The sequence below is a fragment of the Choloepus didactylus genome, chromosome 8 (genome assembly GCF_015220235.1).
Source record: "Choloepus didactylus isolate mChoDid1 chromosome 8, mChoDid1.pri, whole genome shotgun sequence".
Classification (NCBI taxonomy): Eukaryota; Metazoa; Chordata; class Mammalia; order Pilosa; family Megalonychidae; genus Choloepus; species Choloepus didactylus.
This window is the reverse complement of record NC_051314.1, coordinates 127,516,891-127,531,714: the sequence shown is the minus strand read 5'-3', so window position 1 is coordinate 127,531,714 and position 14,824 is coordinate 127,516,891.

Below are 14,824 nucleotides of genomic sequence, written 5' to 3'. Positions count from 1 at the left end.
TGTGTCTGTGTCTGTGTTTTTACTGCAACTTCATCCTGGGATGCACAGGAAGTGGGAGATGAAGCCTGTGCACGTGTTGAGTGTCTCTGCCCAGGAGGGGAGGGGAAACTAGGGTGCCTCATCTTCAGCCTTCCTTGGGAGTTCATGACATATCTCAAATGCCATTCTTGGGAACTCCTTGAAATAGCCAGCATCATCTGGCTGTAACACGGGGAGGGAAACAGGAGGGTGGAAATTTATCTTTGGCTTCTGCCAATGCTGTTTAGTCTCATTCCCCACAACTACTATCACCATCTGCCCCACACCTCCTCCCCCAGCTCATCTGCTCGGTCTGCCTTGGGGCTGTTCCACACGAGGGGCTGGGTCCTTGGCAAGCCAGTGACATGAACTATTTAGGTGACACCAGTTCAACTGAAGGCCTGAAAGCACCTTCTCTGAAGGCATGGAGCCACTTCTACCCCTCTTTTCTTGACTATCCTGAAAGGCCCAGCAAACAGAGAAGTCATTCTGTTCTAGAATGCCTGAATACTTAAGAGTTTCCTCCGTTCATCCCCTTACACCAGTTTTAATTGGGTTGCACCATCTCTCCCACATCAGAAAGAGTCCAGAGTCTGAGGAGTTGAGAGAAAGCTCCTCAACTAATCACCACTGTTCAAGGGGCAGTGCACAGAGAATGATGGAAAAATCCAGGCCCATCTGAGTCTCTCTCTACATAGATCATAACCTTTGATGGACTTGTTTACTTATTTCCTATGTATCCTGAGGAGTATGGGGGAAATGAGGCTTAAAACAAACAGCAGAGCATCAACTATTAGGGCACGAAGAAGGGATTGAAGGCAAAAACTTAAGTCCAGGTTTGTTAATGCAGTCCATTGAATAGCTCCTTCCCCCTAGTCGGTGAGTTGGGAAGACGTATTTAGGGCTGCCAATTTTTGGCAAGATCTTAGAGGGTACCATGGTGGGAGGGGGGTAGGATGAGCTGTGTGTGTTGTGTTGTGGACTCACCTTTTATATGTGCATTTGCCAGGCCACTTCCTTAGAGAGCTGTTTGTTCCTTTCAAGCCCATGAAAGGGATTCCTGGTTATGATTCTGAAACTCACTAGGCTTCCTTTAGGCACGAGCCAAAAGAGACACTGATCATTTAGCTTAGAATTAAATCAGGTGAGATTTTTAAAACTAAGTTTTCCAAAGTATATAAATCATAAGTGTTCAGCTTGATAAATATTTTTGCAAAGTTATCAAGAACAAAAACATTAGAGATGAAACAAAATAAGGTTCCAGTGGCTGAGATATTTCAAATGGAGTTGAGAGGTCACTCTGGAGGGTATTCCTATGCATTATAGAGATATCACTTTTTAGTTTTTAGTGCATTGGAATGGCTAGAGGGAAATCCCTGAAGCTGTCAAACTCCAACCCAGTGACCTTGATTCTTGAAGATAATTGTATAACTATGTAGCTTGCACAGTGTGACTGTGTGATTGTGAAAACCTTGTGGCTCGTATTCCCTCTACCCAGTGTGCAGACAGATAAGTGGAAAAATGAGGACAAAAATTAGATGAAGAATAGGAGTGATGGAGGGGATGGAAAGATTTAGGAGTTCTTTTTTGCTTTTATTTTTATTTTGGAGGAAGGAAAATGTTCAAAAATTGATTCTGATGATGAACATACAAATGTGTGATGGTGCTGTGAATAATTGTCTGTACATTGTGGATGACTGTAGGGTGTGTGAATATATCGCAATAAAACTGCATTTAAAAAAAAGTAAATGAACAATGAAGGGGGAGGAGGGGAGTGGAATGTTTTGAATGTTCTTTTTTTATTTTAATCTTTATTTTATTTTTCGGCTAATGAAAATGTTCAAAGCTTGATTGTGGTGATGAGTGCACTACTATATGATGATACTGTGAACAACTGATTGTTCACTTTGAATGATTGGATGTTATGGGATTATATCTCAATAAAATTGCATAAAAAAGGAACAAAAACATTACCAGAGCCAAGATGTTATTACAAAAAAATTAAGGAACAGGATAAATGTTAAGCAAATGTATAACTTCTAGATTCTGCCTAGAAAACTAAAGGGTAAATACAATTTAGAGCAAAGTTTTAGAAAAGTGTGTGCCCATTAAACACAAACAGATAATTCATATGTATATGTACTCTTAAACATAAGACAAAAGATTTCCCCTTACTCAAAGAAAAACAAATGAAAACTATACTGAAACTATATTAAAATTATATCATTTTTCACTTAGATTGGCAAAAATTAAAAAGTTAACACATTCTTTTGGCAAGGCTGCGGGAAACAGGCATTCTCATACATTGATTGTGGGGTTGCAAAGTGGTACAATCTTTTTGAAGGGATATTTGTCAATATATAAAAATAATATATATACACTTTCTGTTCATGCCAAAAAATTCCACCTCTAGGAATTTACTCAGGAAATACACTTCCCCAAATGAGAAAATACAGATGCACTAAGTAATTCTTTTCTGTACTGTTTGTAATTGCAAAATATTGGAAACAGCATAAATGCCTATATATTGGAGACTGATTGAATACGTTCATACAAAGGAGCTCTCTATAAAACAGAGCAATGAAGATGTCTTTGAACTGATGTGAAGTGATTTCCAATATATATTGCTAAGTGAAAAAAGCAAAATAGCATCCATAGTGTGCTACCTTTTATGTGAGAAAAAAGGGGAAACTACACATGTGTTTGTTCATTTCTGCAAAGCAAAACATGAGAAGGGTAACTAGAAATTAATGATATTGATTACCAATGGGGAATGGTGATTGGGGACGGGGGAAGGTGTTGGGTATAGAAGAAATGTGTGTGGGGGGGTACTTCTCTAAATTTTCTATAGTTTTGACTTGTATAACCATGTTATATTTTACATGCTGAAAACACAAACACGTAAATTCTTCAGGGAGAGGAGAAAACCCAAAATGGAGTACACGCACATACACACACAGAGCAGTGGGCACACCCAGCATCCAATGTCTGGATCTTGGTGTCTAAATGTCATTCTCCAGGAAAAGGAATGAGGGATCCTTGGAGAAATAGCTGACATCAGGGCTGGGGTGGGGACTTCTTCCTTTGTTAGAAAGAAAGGAGGCACACAAGGAACAATGAGAACATGTCAAAAGAATGCAGCAGCCAAGTTGAAAGGCCTCCCACTGGGCGAAACTGTGACAATTTGAACATCAAAATAAATGGATGAACATGTCAGATTATAAACCAAAGAATAAAACAAGAATTCATGAGTGATACCAACAGATAAATAAATAAATGGGAAGAAGGGAAAGCTCTTCCTTATAATAGAAAGCCAACTAACAAATGTAGAAAGAATTAGAGAATTAGAAAATCACCACTTGGCAATTGCTGTAGTAAAATTGTTTCGGGCAGGAATCATCGATGAACATGAAAACTAGGGGGGAACCATTTGCTGAGATACAGGATATATACCTAGTATCAAAGTAACTCCCCAGAAGATACTTATTAACTACAAAGAGGCACGCAGTAAGTTCTTGGTGGAGAGACTGGAGCACTACCAGGTGAACATCACCTGTTACGGGACAAGCAGCTATCAGGTGCCATCTGTTCTGACGGACTGAGAACACAGCACTGCTTCTATAGCAGGCCTGCGCAAAATGCAGAACCTGAATCCAATCCTGAGAAGACATCAATTAAACCCGAACTGAGGGACATTGTAAATGGGCTGTATGCTTCAAAATGATCAAAATCATGAAAGACAAAAATTGAGCAACTCTTCTAGATTAAAGGAGTAAGGAGACATAAAAACTAGATGTTGTGTATGATCCCAGATTGGTTCCTGGGCCCAAGGGGATTTTCTCATTCCTTGGGCTTTAAAGTACAACAAGGGACAATTGGTGAAATTTGAGTAAGGTTTGTTGATTAGATAATAGTATAGTATCAATGTCATTTTCCTGATTTTGATTACTGCATTCTGGTTATGTAAAAGAATGTCCTTGATTTTAGTAAATGCAGTCTGCATGGATTAGGGGAAAGGGCCATTATCTCTGAGGTTATATCTAGCTGATTCTTGTTATTCTTAGTAGTTGTGTCCTGTAAGTCTCTGTGAATACTGAATTAGCAAATACTGAACCATTGCCCCTAGGAGAAATACAGGGTTAGGATCCTGTGTGCTCCAAGAAACAATGTTTTCATCAACCGATCAATATAATCTTGTTTCATGTGTGTTTCTGTTTAAGGGCACCTTATTTAATACAAATTATTGATTCATAAACATTGAGCTCGCAGCCAAATGCACTATAACTCATGCCTGAATAAGGCTTATCTAATACACGTATTTTCTCTATAAAAGAAACACAAGGACAGCACTTCAGCATTATGCTTGTGGGCCATTAAAAAAAAATTTTTTTTTTTAAATTTCAGTAACTTAAATTTTCCATTTAAACTATTTAAAAATCTTTAATGCAATTGTATTGAGATGTATTCACACGCCATACAATCTGAAACCATTTTTAACTGTATACTTCAGTGGCATTAATTACACTCACAATGTTGTGCTACCATCACCACCACCCATCACCAAAACTTTTTCTCTTTCTAACAAGTCATAAAGGCTAGGCCAGGGCTCGTCTTCTCAAAGCACCTTGTCAACATCCATTCTTTAAAGCTTCTTCATTGACTACTAAATGAGGCTGGTGGTTTCTGCTTCCAATGCATTTTTTAGCCAAGACAAAATTGAAGAAGACAGGGCTGATATTTTCGTGATTCCACAGACACTTTGATCTGTGGCTGGCTGCAGCCCCCAAATCCCAGCTATTCCCCTCCCCACCGTCAAGTTCCCTACTTCCCCTTCCATAAAGCCTACTGGTAGGCCCTCCCCTCAGGGCCTGCAGCACATCTTGATTAGTGTTTCCATATGGGATTTCTTCCCAGCATTGCCTAGGAAATTTCTGTTTTTCCAAATCCCCAAAATCAGTTGAGAAGTTGGGAAAACAGGAAAGAGCTTTATAATTCTCCCATTGAAAGACGAAAACTTTGCAAGTAACAGAGGTGCAACTGGTTTGAAGGAATCCATTGGAGTCAAATGAAAAGCAAGAGCAGAAAACACTGGCAGAGGGTCCAAAGTTAAGGTTGATATTTCCGGAAATGGGGACAGGAGCACGTAGGAAAAAGCAGTCACGGTCAAACCAGTCAGCTTATTGCATTAGGCATGTTACAAGTGTGTGTTCATGACCTGTCTGCTGCTAATAGTGAATAATTGTTGAAAATAGAATAAACATTAATAAGTTTTTATGTACAGTGTACTTTGTACAAATAGCATGAACGTTTCAAAAAGGAACAAGTTTTGGAAGCATAGTAAGTTGTTAAACTGGCAATTTCAACATGTGATTCTTAGTAGTGCAGTTAATCTTGCTAGGGGATCTGAATGTTACATTATTCAAATACTACCCCATGATGTTTTCTGGCATTTCCCAGGGTTTGAATATTTGCTATAGGCTACGTTTCTTTGTAAATATCTTTCAACTTAATATTTCTTATTTATTAAACATTTTTTAGCTATCCATAATAAGGAAAAAAGGGTATAATTAATTTTGGAAATAATTAAAGAATAACCTAAGGTTTGGGGAATTACCTAGAATTCCCAACAGTTCTGATTTTTCCTGCCTGAATTCCAAGGATAGTATCTGTTAGGAATCTGGGAGCACTGCCCTGACGTTGCTTTAGCCTAGACCTACTGGGTGGTCTCCCCAAATTTATTGCTCTAGGTTCTCCATTAAACAGTCAGGCTAAAAGATTTGCTTTATAAATGTTTTATGCTTTTTCCATATATATATATATATATATATATATATATATATATATATATATATACACACACACATATATATATTTTTTTTTACCAAAGTTTTTTAATGTTTTTTTTTTTTTTTAATTACTTTCCTGGAAGTTCTTTTGTGGTCTTCTCATGTCCAAGTGCATACATGCTGTGGTTGGCAGGAGAGGCATGGCTGGGTGGACAGCAGAGTGGACACCTGGGGTCCCAGTGGCTTTCTTGATTGTAACAATCTTCAACAATTAGCTCCCGGTGACTTTTTAATTCTTAGGAGCTCATTTCTGGGCAGGAGAGTTCTGCTGGAGCACTGAAGATGGGGTGAAGTGATACACACTTCCCCAACTTCTTCTGATATGGGGAGTTTGGGTGTGTGTGTGTATGCATGTAAATCTGGGAATATGAGGTGCACAAAAGGAATCCAGCAGTAACTCGAGGCTCTAGCATCATTGTCTGTAGAACTGCTTTCTTCCCAAGGTCCCCACTCCCAGCCCTTCCTCTGGCATTCCTTTCCTCCCTGCCTGTGGAGGCCTGTAGGGTAGGTGCCACGGATTCTCTGGTCCATGAGTGCTAGGCACAGATGCCCTGCCTTATAAGCTTGGGGGCCTCCCACTCTCCGTGGGCTTCTCCGCCCCAGTCAGAGCAGGATTCTAGGCCACACTCAGTGGAGAGGGGTGGGCACTCTAGTCTTCTACTGCTGCTAGCCTGGGTACTGGCTCTCTGGCAGTCTTTGCTTTGCTCCCCTGCTCTGCGACACACCTCCTTAGTCCTCCAGCATGACTTTGGAAAACAGGGAGATAGAGCCAGAGGGCAGAAAAGCCTTGGGCCAGGGCAACAAGGGTGGTGGCTGCAAAGCTGGTTTGGTGGTTGGAGGGCATTGCTAGATGTGTGAGGCTGGAGGTGTGGCTCCGTGGGTACCAGTAGTGTCAACCACAGTATCTGCAAGCCCTAGGACCTGGTCAGAAGGGAAGCATGTCCTGCAGGGTGATAGCAGGGGTGGGCAGGCAGGGGAACTGGACTTACCTCCAGTATCTGCTGCTCCAGGACCCAGTGGTGCTGGGCCTGGCAGGCAGTGGGTTACCCCAAAAATGTTTACAGTTAAGCCTGGGGGTCAGACAGGCCAGGAGGTTGTGAAAGAGCCAGTGGACAAGTCCCTCATCTGTGGCTGCTGCTACTCTTACTCTTCAGGCCCTAGTGACTCTCTCACCTGTGCCTGGGGGTCTCCTGGCCCCTACCCATCCTTAGAAGTTAGGATCTTTGCATCTAGAATCAACTCAGCTCCAGCAGAGCAGGCCCTGGCTACTGATTCATCAACAGAAAAACCTGGTCTTGTATACTTTTCTGTCCAACCAAAAGGCAGCAATGAGTCTTTACTTAAGAAGACCTTGCTCATGGACCATTAATCATTGACAAGCTGTTTTCCATGAGGATTCTCCTTTGGGGTCCTGCCACAGCTCTTAGGATCTCGAGAAGAGCTCTGTAAAGAGAGTACAGTCCCCACCCATTGAAGTCACCTTTCTTCCTTGACCTCTCAGGAACAGGGAGGATACCTTAGGACCTTGATAAGAAACACCCTTTAAACATGAAAGCATGCCGTCATCTCCCTACCTCACCCTTACCCATCTCTGACCACTCTGTACCCATGTTTCCTTAAAAAAAAAGAAAGAAAGAGGCAGGATTCAGCTGTCCGTGGCAACATCCAGAGCCTGGGCAGAAGCAGTTCTACTGATTTTGCCCAACGTGTCCTGCAAGTGAGGCCCACTGGCCAACACGGCAGACCCCTGGCCACCTTGAGCTTTTCCAACTATTTTGTTTATGCACAGTGGAGTTTGGAAAAATAAAAGCAGCCCAGGGTGCCCACGCATCGGAGTCCAGGGGCAGTTCTATCCAAAAGGCAAGGAAGGTGGTTCTTCTCAGAGAGCAGCCAAGGTGACTGGGGGAGGGTGGCTGTGGTTAGGGAAAGCTTCTCTGGGCAAACAGACCAGTTGGCAGGTGATGCCCTGTCTTGTGATGGTACAATAAACAAGCAACTGTTCTGAAATCCAGTTCGCCTTGGCCCCGGGCTGGAGTGGTCTGGCAAATTCAGCAGTGGGGAGACTTCATCTCCCCATCCAAGAGACAGGTTTTGGATAAGCACCCCCAGTGGGGTTCTTTGCCAATGCCCTTGTCTCCTTTCCATCCTTAGATCCTTTTGGCTCCAGACAAGATCAAAGTTTCCTAGCCTTCTCAGCGAAAGGCCTGGGAAAGAGAAATTTGTAGGAGTCTTTTCATTATGGGCTTCTGGCTCCTGGGACCTGAAAACCTGGCTGTGAGCACTTAGTCCCGGCTTCCTGTTGGCACCAGTTTTGTAAAAGCAATCAGCTTCTATCCCTCTCTTCCCCACTTTTAAGTCAAATGTGGAAAAACTCCATTTGGCAGTTCTTTTCCCTGAAATAGCAACAAGAGGAGAGGGGACTCAAATTTTTTAAAAAAGTAAACTTTCTAGAGAATCAAGGATTCTTTTATAATGTTATTCTGGTAGGTGATATCTTTCGCTTTGTCATCATACCCCTGATATTTGTGAGTATAAATAGGCCTCTGGACTTGGTGTGCAAGGAAGTTCTAAAGCCACCATTGGGATTTTAAAAAGCAGTGTATTGAAAGACACAGGGCTGGAGAGAAAGTTTAATTAAAGCCATGAGACAGAGAATATGAAAGGCCAAGGGAAATATACCGTCCCGAGGTGTGGCTGTGGGGACAGGAAAGGGGGCCCTTGCTTACCTCGGGACAGGCAGCTTACTCTCTCTGGTCTGGAGGGAGCCTTGTAATACAGTGTTTTCTTTGGGCAGTGAGTGTCCTCAGTCAGGGACACCCTATTTTCCTTCTTTCACTCTCCTGCCTCCTCCCACAGAGGTCAAAGAAAAGAGAAAAGGGACCATTTGAGTCCCTCTCTGCTGTTACTTGAGGCTTGGTGGCTGCTGGATCCACACCTAGATGTACTAAAGTTATGCAAACTTAGTTGTGCTTCTTTTGAATTTTATTGTTTTCTCCCTGACCCCTTTTCCTCTTCCCACCTACAGCCCTAATTTTTATTTTTCCCTGTCTCACACTTGGCAGAGTCAAGATGGATGAGGCAGGAAGGGAAGCAGGATGGCTGGGGACCCAGGATGGGGCTACAAGGGCTGGCAGGGGCGTGGAGAAGGCTCTCATTTCTCAGGTCTGGCTTTGAAGGCTTCTGGAGAAAGGTGAGACTTCAAGGAGGTGAATGAGAAGCCAGTGCTCCCTGCTCCAGAGGCTGAGAATGTTCCAAAGATGTGGATATAAGTGAACAGAGATGTGGGATTGGGTGCAAAGAGAGCCAAAAAATTGATTTGGACTGGATGGCATCAAAGGGCAAAGAAGAGATGGGGGTGAGCCCTGGAAGAGAGATGGTATTGGACCTACAAGTAGACACAGCAGTCAACTGACATTTCTCTTATTGCTTTCTCCCTAAAGAATACATTGAGAAACAAATGAATAAATAATACTATTGCTTTATCGTTCATGGTAAAAGTTATACATGCACATTTTAAAAAATTTAAAAAACACAAAAAGGTGTAAAAAAAGAAAAAGCATCCATATCTTGCTGATTTTGAGATAGTAATAATACATCTCCTTTTATTTCCTTCTAGTCTTTTTTCTTTGAATCTATGTCTTAATATATTTATATATCTTATAAAATTAAGAGCATCCTTTATATAAAGTGGTAGCTTAATTTTTTAATTTAATATTTATATCAAAATCCAACGGTATTCACAAGTTCATTATTTATAGATGTAGAGGAGTGATCTGCCCAAAGACAAAAGTTGCTAGCACAGGCTTTAGAAGGCAACGCAGTAGAACAACGATGCTGGAGTCTCTTTCAGGCGCAGGTTTTGAGTGGAGTGGAACCCGCCCTCGAGGGTGGCTGCTCGAAGGAAGAAGGTAGAAGGAGGTGGGTTAGGAAGAGAGCTCTCTTCTCCCTGGGTGTGGTGGGAGGGAGCCCAGAGGGCAGGGGCTGCTCTGTAATGAGGGGGCTAGTGAGTCCCAAGGGAAGTACCCGAACCTGAGAGGACGCTCTCATTAGTAAGTTATCCAGCCCCTACTATGTGCTGAGCACCAGGAGCTGTACAAATGCCGTATGTCACTCCCTAACCAATCGGACAAAACAGGTATGGCTATCCCCACCGTCCAGCTGGGGACACTGAGGCTCTTAGAGACGGAGCCCACACAACTGGCAAAAGTAAAAGCAACTCAGTTTTCCAAGACTGTAGCAGAAGAGAAAAATAGGGTTGAAATAAACAAGAAACATGGATTCAAATTGCTTTTGCTAAAACACCACTTTCTTTTTTACTATAAAAGCAAGAAATATTGTATTGAAGAAAAATTTGCTACTAATCTCCCCCTTTTTCTCTGGTTAACAGGACTTGAGCAGTCTCTGCTTGACGGACTTCCCCTGACAGGATCATATATTGGTACATTCAACAAACATTTATTTTTCCATTACCATGTATTAGACGCTGTAAGAGAAAAGAAAAAAAAAATAGCTAAAATTTAGCCCCTGCCGTCGGGAGATAGACAGTATAACGGGGTTAGGCAGCCACTAGTAGGGACTGCTTGCAAAGGACCTGAATCAAGTGCTGTGGGAGGAGGAATAAATGAGCCTGGCAGGGGTCAGAGAAGGCTGCAAAGTGAAGGTGCTTTGATCTTTCTGAGCCTCGATCATTTCATCTGCAAGATGAAGGGACTGGACAAGAGTGATGTCCGGCTTTAGCATCCTATCATTCTCCTTCCCTTCTCCAATGGAGATTTGCCACCACAGGGCCTGATTTTCCACATGCAGGCAGCTCCAGCTTCCATGGGCAGCCTGATCCAGAGCCCATGTTGGACAGTTGCCTTCCAAAGCCCCTTTCTGAAGGAAGCCAAGAGGCCCCTGTTAGTAAGTTTCCCCATGTTTGTGTTTGGCAGGGAGACCTGCTCAGCTACCATTGCGGGTTCTATTTCCTTTCTACTTTTACCTCCTCCCTCTTTCAATGCTTTATCTAGTGTCTTTGATATTATGAAGCTTTTAAGTGAAACACATTTTTTTTTTAATAAAACCACACTGAATATGTTTCATAATCATATTCTGTTATTGGTAGCAAGACTACCAAGGTAAAGTCTTTGTCCTTTAGGGAAGTACTTTTGGCATTTATTATATAGATAAAGAAACTATGAGGCACGATACTTCTCCTGGATATGCTAATTTTGGATAACTGTCTAATGCACATGTGCCAATACTGCCTGCACAATACCTATTTGCTTTGCAAATCAACTTTATCTTGAATCATGTCTAAGATGAATATATTCCTTTTTTTAAAAGATGAATATATTCTAATATAGATTTTATTTAATTGTGGTGCCTTGCATAATATGCAGAGACTCATATGTTTGTAAAGGTTGAAATAAGCTAGTTTTAAAGCCAAAAAAAAAAAAAAATCCCCCAATCCCTGGAAGCATAGACTTTAAAGTTAAGATTTGTTCTGATTCAGCTCTTTATCCCTCTAGGTCCTAGGGTAATGCTTTGCACATAGAAGGTGCTTAATTAATGCAGATGAATAACAGTTTTATATTTGGAACTTCTTTGCATGCAGTTTCAAAGTACCTCTATTCATTTCCTATTGCTGGTGCAACAAATTACTGGAAACTTAGTGGCTTAAAGCAACATAAATTTATTATCTTACAGTGCTGGAGGTCAGAAGTCTGAAATGGGTCTCACCAGGCTAAAATCAAGGTGTCACAGGGCTGAGTTCCTTCTGAAGTCTCTAGAATCCATTTTGGGGTCTTTTCTAGCTTCTAGAAACTGCCCACTTTCCTTGTTAGTGGCCCCCTTCCATCTTCAAACCCAGAAATGACTGTTCAAATCTTTCTCACATTGCATCACTCTGGCACCAACTCTTTTGCCTCCTCCTTCTCATCTATGAAGGACCAATGTGATTACCTTGGGCTCACTCAGATAATCCAGGATAATCTCCTTATCTACTGTTATTGGATCAGCAATCTTAATTCTATCTTGCCATGTGACATAAGATACTCACAGGTTTCAGGGATTAGAATGTGCACAGCTTTGGGGGACCATTATTCTGCCAATTATAGTGTGAACACATTTTTCTTCAGGATGCTGTCTATTGAGCCATCGATGTACACACATGCTCCATGAGCTATGCTAGGTGCTGGGAAGTTAAAGATGAACAATACACAGTCTGGTAGGAGGCAAGCATGAATAAATGCAATGCAGTCTGATAAGCACTCAATGTAGGGGTGCCGAGGCAGTTGTGGGAGTGCCGAGGAGGAGCATCAAATCCCAGCTGAAGAAAGAGACGGTGCTGAGCTGAGCTTCATGGGGGCTGGGACTAGGAATGGGAGGTCGTGCAGAGGGAATAGCACGTGCAAAGCCCTGGGCAGCCCAGGAGCTAAGATAGTCCAAAATTATAAGGTACTTTCCCTATACCCTTCCTGTTCCCTCCTTAAGGAAGAGAGTTGAGTCTGGACGAAGAAGAATGGGAAGATCATGGTGGACCTTGTGTGAAACGGAGTAAAACTGATGCTATAGCTGCTGGGGAGCAACTGAAGGGTTTCACATGGAGGAGTGATGGTGGGCTGACATGCTGGCTGTGCATAATGATGTTCCAAGGATTCTTCTTTGCATGTTTATGGCTTCCTTCCTTCCAGGGGCCATGTCTGGTCTACCTTTTCCTACTTTTTTCTAAGTATAGTCATTTTCTACCCCTGGTGCCAACTTCCCTAGCCTTTCATTGCCCCTGTTGGCTAAGGTTGCTTTGAGATCCTCCAAGAGAGTTTTGTAGCATCTCTTCCCCTATTATGCCCAGGACCTAGCCTTGATTACATCCCTGCTTCCCATCTCTTTTCCCCATCTTCATTAAGGCCCTAATTAGGACAACATCAATGCCTTGCAAATGCATTGGTATGCAACAATTGCTTGTCTCAGCAGATTTTTTGCTTCTGTGAAAGCAGAAGCAGAAGTAATTATGAAGCAGCTGTGGTAGGGTGGCAAAAGCAGTGAATTTAGTTAGAAGAACTGGTTGTGAAGCTCAGCTCTGCCATTTAACAGCCATCTGACCTTGGGGAAGTAACATAAATTCTTTGAATCTCAATTTCATAATATGGAGTCAGGGTAGACTAACTGCTATAACCAAAAGCTTAGTGGTTTAACACAATCAGAGTTTATGTCTTGCTCATACAACAGTTCATCGTGGTGGTATGCATAGCTCTCCTCCAAACTGTGACACGGGGACTCAGGATCTCTCTGTCATGTGTCTTCCCTCCCCTCACCCTTCCCTCTGCAGACCACAGAGTCTTTCCCTACAGCCAGACGGTGGGGAAAGAGTGTTAAGGGTCATGTGGTTTTATGGGCCCAGCTGGGAAATGACCTATGCCCCGTTTGCCCAAATTCTACTGGGCAGAACTCAGTTACATGGCTGCACCTCATTGCAAGGGAAGCTGGGAAATGTAGTCTAGCTGTGTGTCAGTCTATCCAAAGATCAAATTATAAGGATAGAGTTATTTCCGGAATTACATTAATAAGTAAGTGGTAGTGCTTACGGCAGTGCCTAATGTTCAGTGTGTTTTTTTCCAGTTGTGATTTTTGCCTGGCAAAGAGTGCCTCAGAGAACAACAAATGCTTCAGGATGGAAATGTAAATTGAAGTTGTGATAGCAGTCTTCCTTCATGCTTTCTTTTAGAGCGAACCAGGAAAAAACGTTCAGTAAGAAATAGTCCATTAGTGTTAGTAAAAATTACTTTATGAGAAATAGTCCATTAGCCCTTGGCACCCCTAGGAAAATTCTCGTCTGACGGAGGAAACGCTGCCTCCAGGCTCTGCCAGTGTCCTCGGCCTTCCTCATTTTCCTTTGCTCTTTTCCAACTAATTGCATCTCCCTTGCCCCACTAGCCCCAACTGACACACTCACTAATATATCTCAGCAGGGATTAGAGTGGGTGCGAAGGCAGAAGTCAGAAAGGTGGGGGAGGTTGGATTCAATCAGACAAGACAATTTAGAGGAAAAAAAAATAAGGCAACATAGTTCATCTAAAGTAGAATTGAATGGAATTGGCCTGAGAGAAAGGTCCAGACTAATTCCAATGCTTGTGCAATTGAGTATGCAAATATCTTGAACAGAGAGTAGAGAGAGTGCTAATGTCAATATTTTGTAATCAGCTAAGACTCTGTCTACCCCAAACGTTAGGGCCTTTTTGTCTTCCCAAGCCACTTCGAGTTCCCTGTTTTCTACCTACACCTAAGTGATGGGATCATACATAGGAATGGAAAAATGCGTGTTTCAGGGTTGATGATTTTATTAGAACAAGTATTTATGTTTTTTAAGGACATAAAAAGGAGATTATTTCCTCTCCCTTTCATCACTTCAGGCCTTACCTCAGAACAAACACCAGGAAGAAATTATTAAATGAGTTCTGTAGCTTTTAGAGCTATCCCAGGGGACAGGTGCATCTCCATTAAGCACGCAATTGTTGGAGGACTGGGGGCTGGAGGGGAGGGGCTGTAATGGTGGTGCAGAAGGCAAGTCCCTCTCTGAAGATGTCCAAGAACCAGTTGTCGGAAGAGGACCACTGCCGTTTGCCTGAGGACTGCGGGGCCAGCTGCAGAGGGTGGTGACTGGGGGTCATTTGAAAGAAGGGACATGACATGTTAAAGTGAAATAATGACTGTATCTCAGGGCTCAAAGCTTTTATATAGCCATGAGCTATTCTTGCTCTCCTTGGGACAGGGAGGGCTGTAGGTTTTTCCTCTGGTTCAGAATGAGGCCTGGTCATGGGATGGGGGTGGGGGTTGGAGGAGAGGAAGGGGAGGCTGAGGCTTGGCTTAGGTGCTAGAGGAAAACCCAGGGGAAATAGGTGGGATAAGGAGCCAGGAGGAAGAGGGCAGAGAGTCCAGGACTCAGGGGTCCAGTATAGAGTCCCGCAGGGTCCCCATTTCAG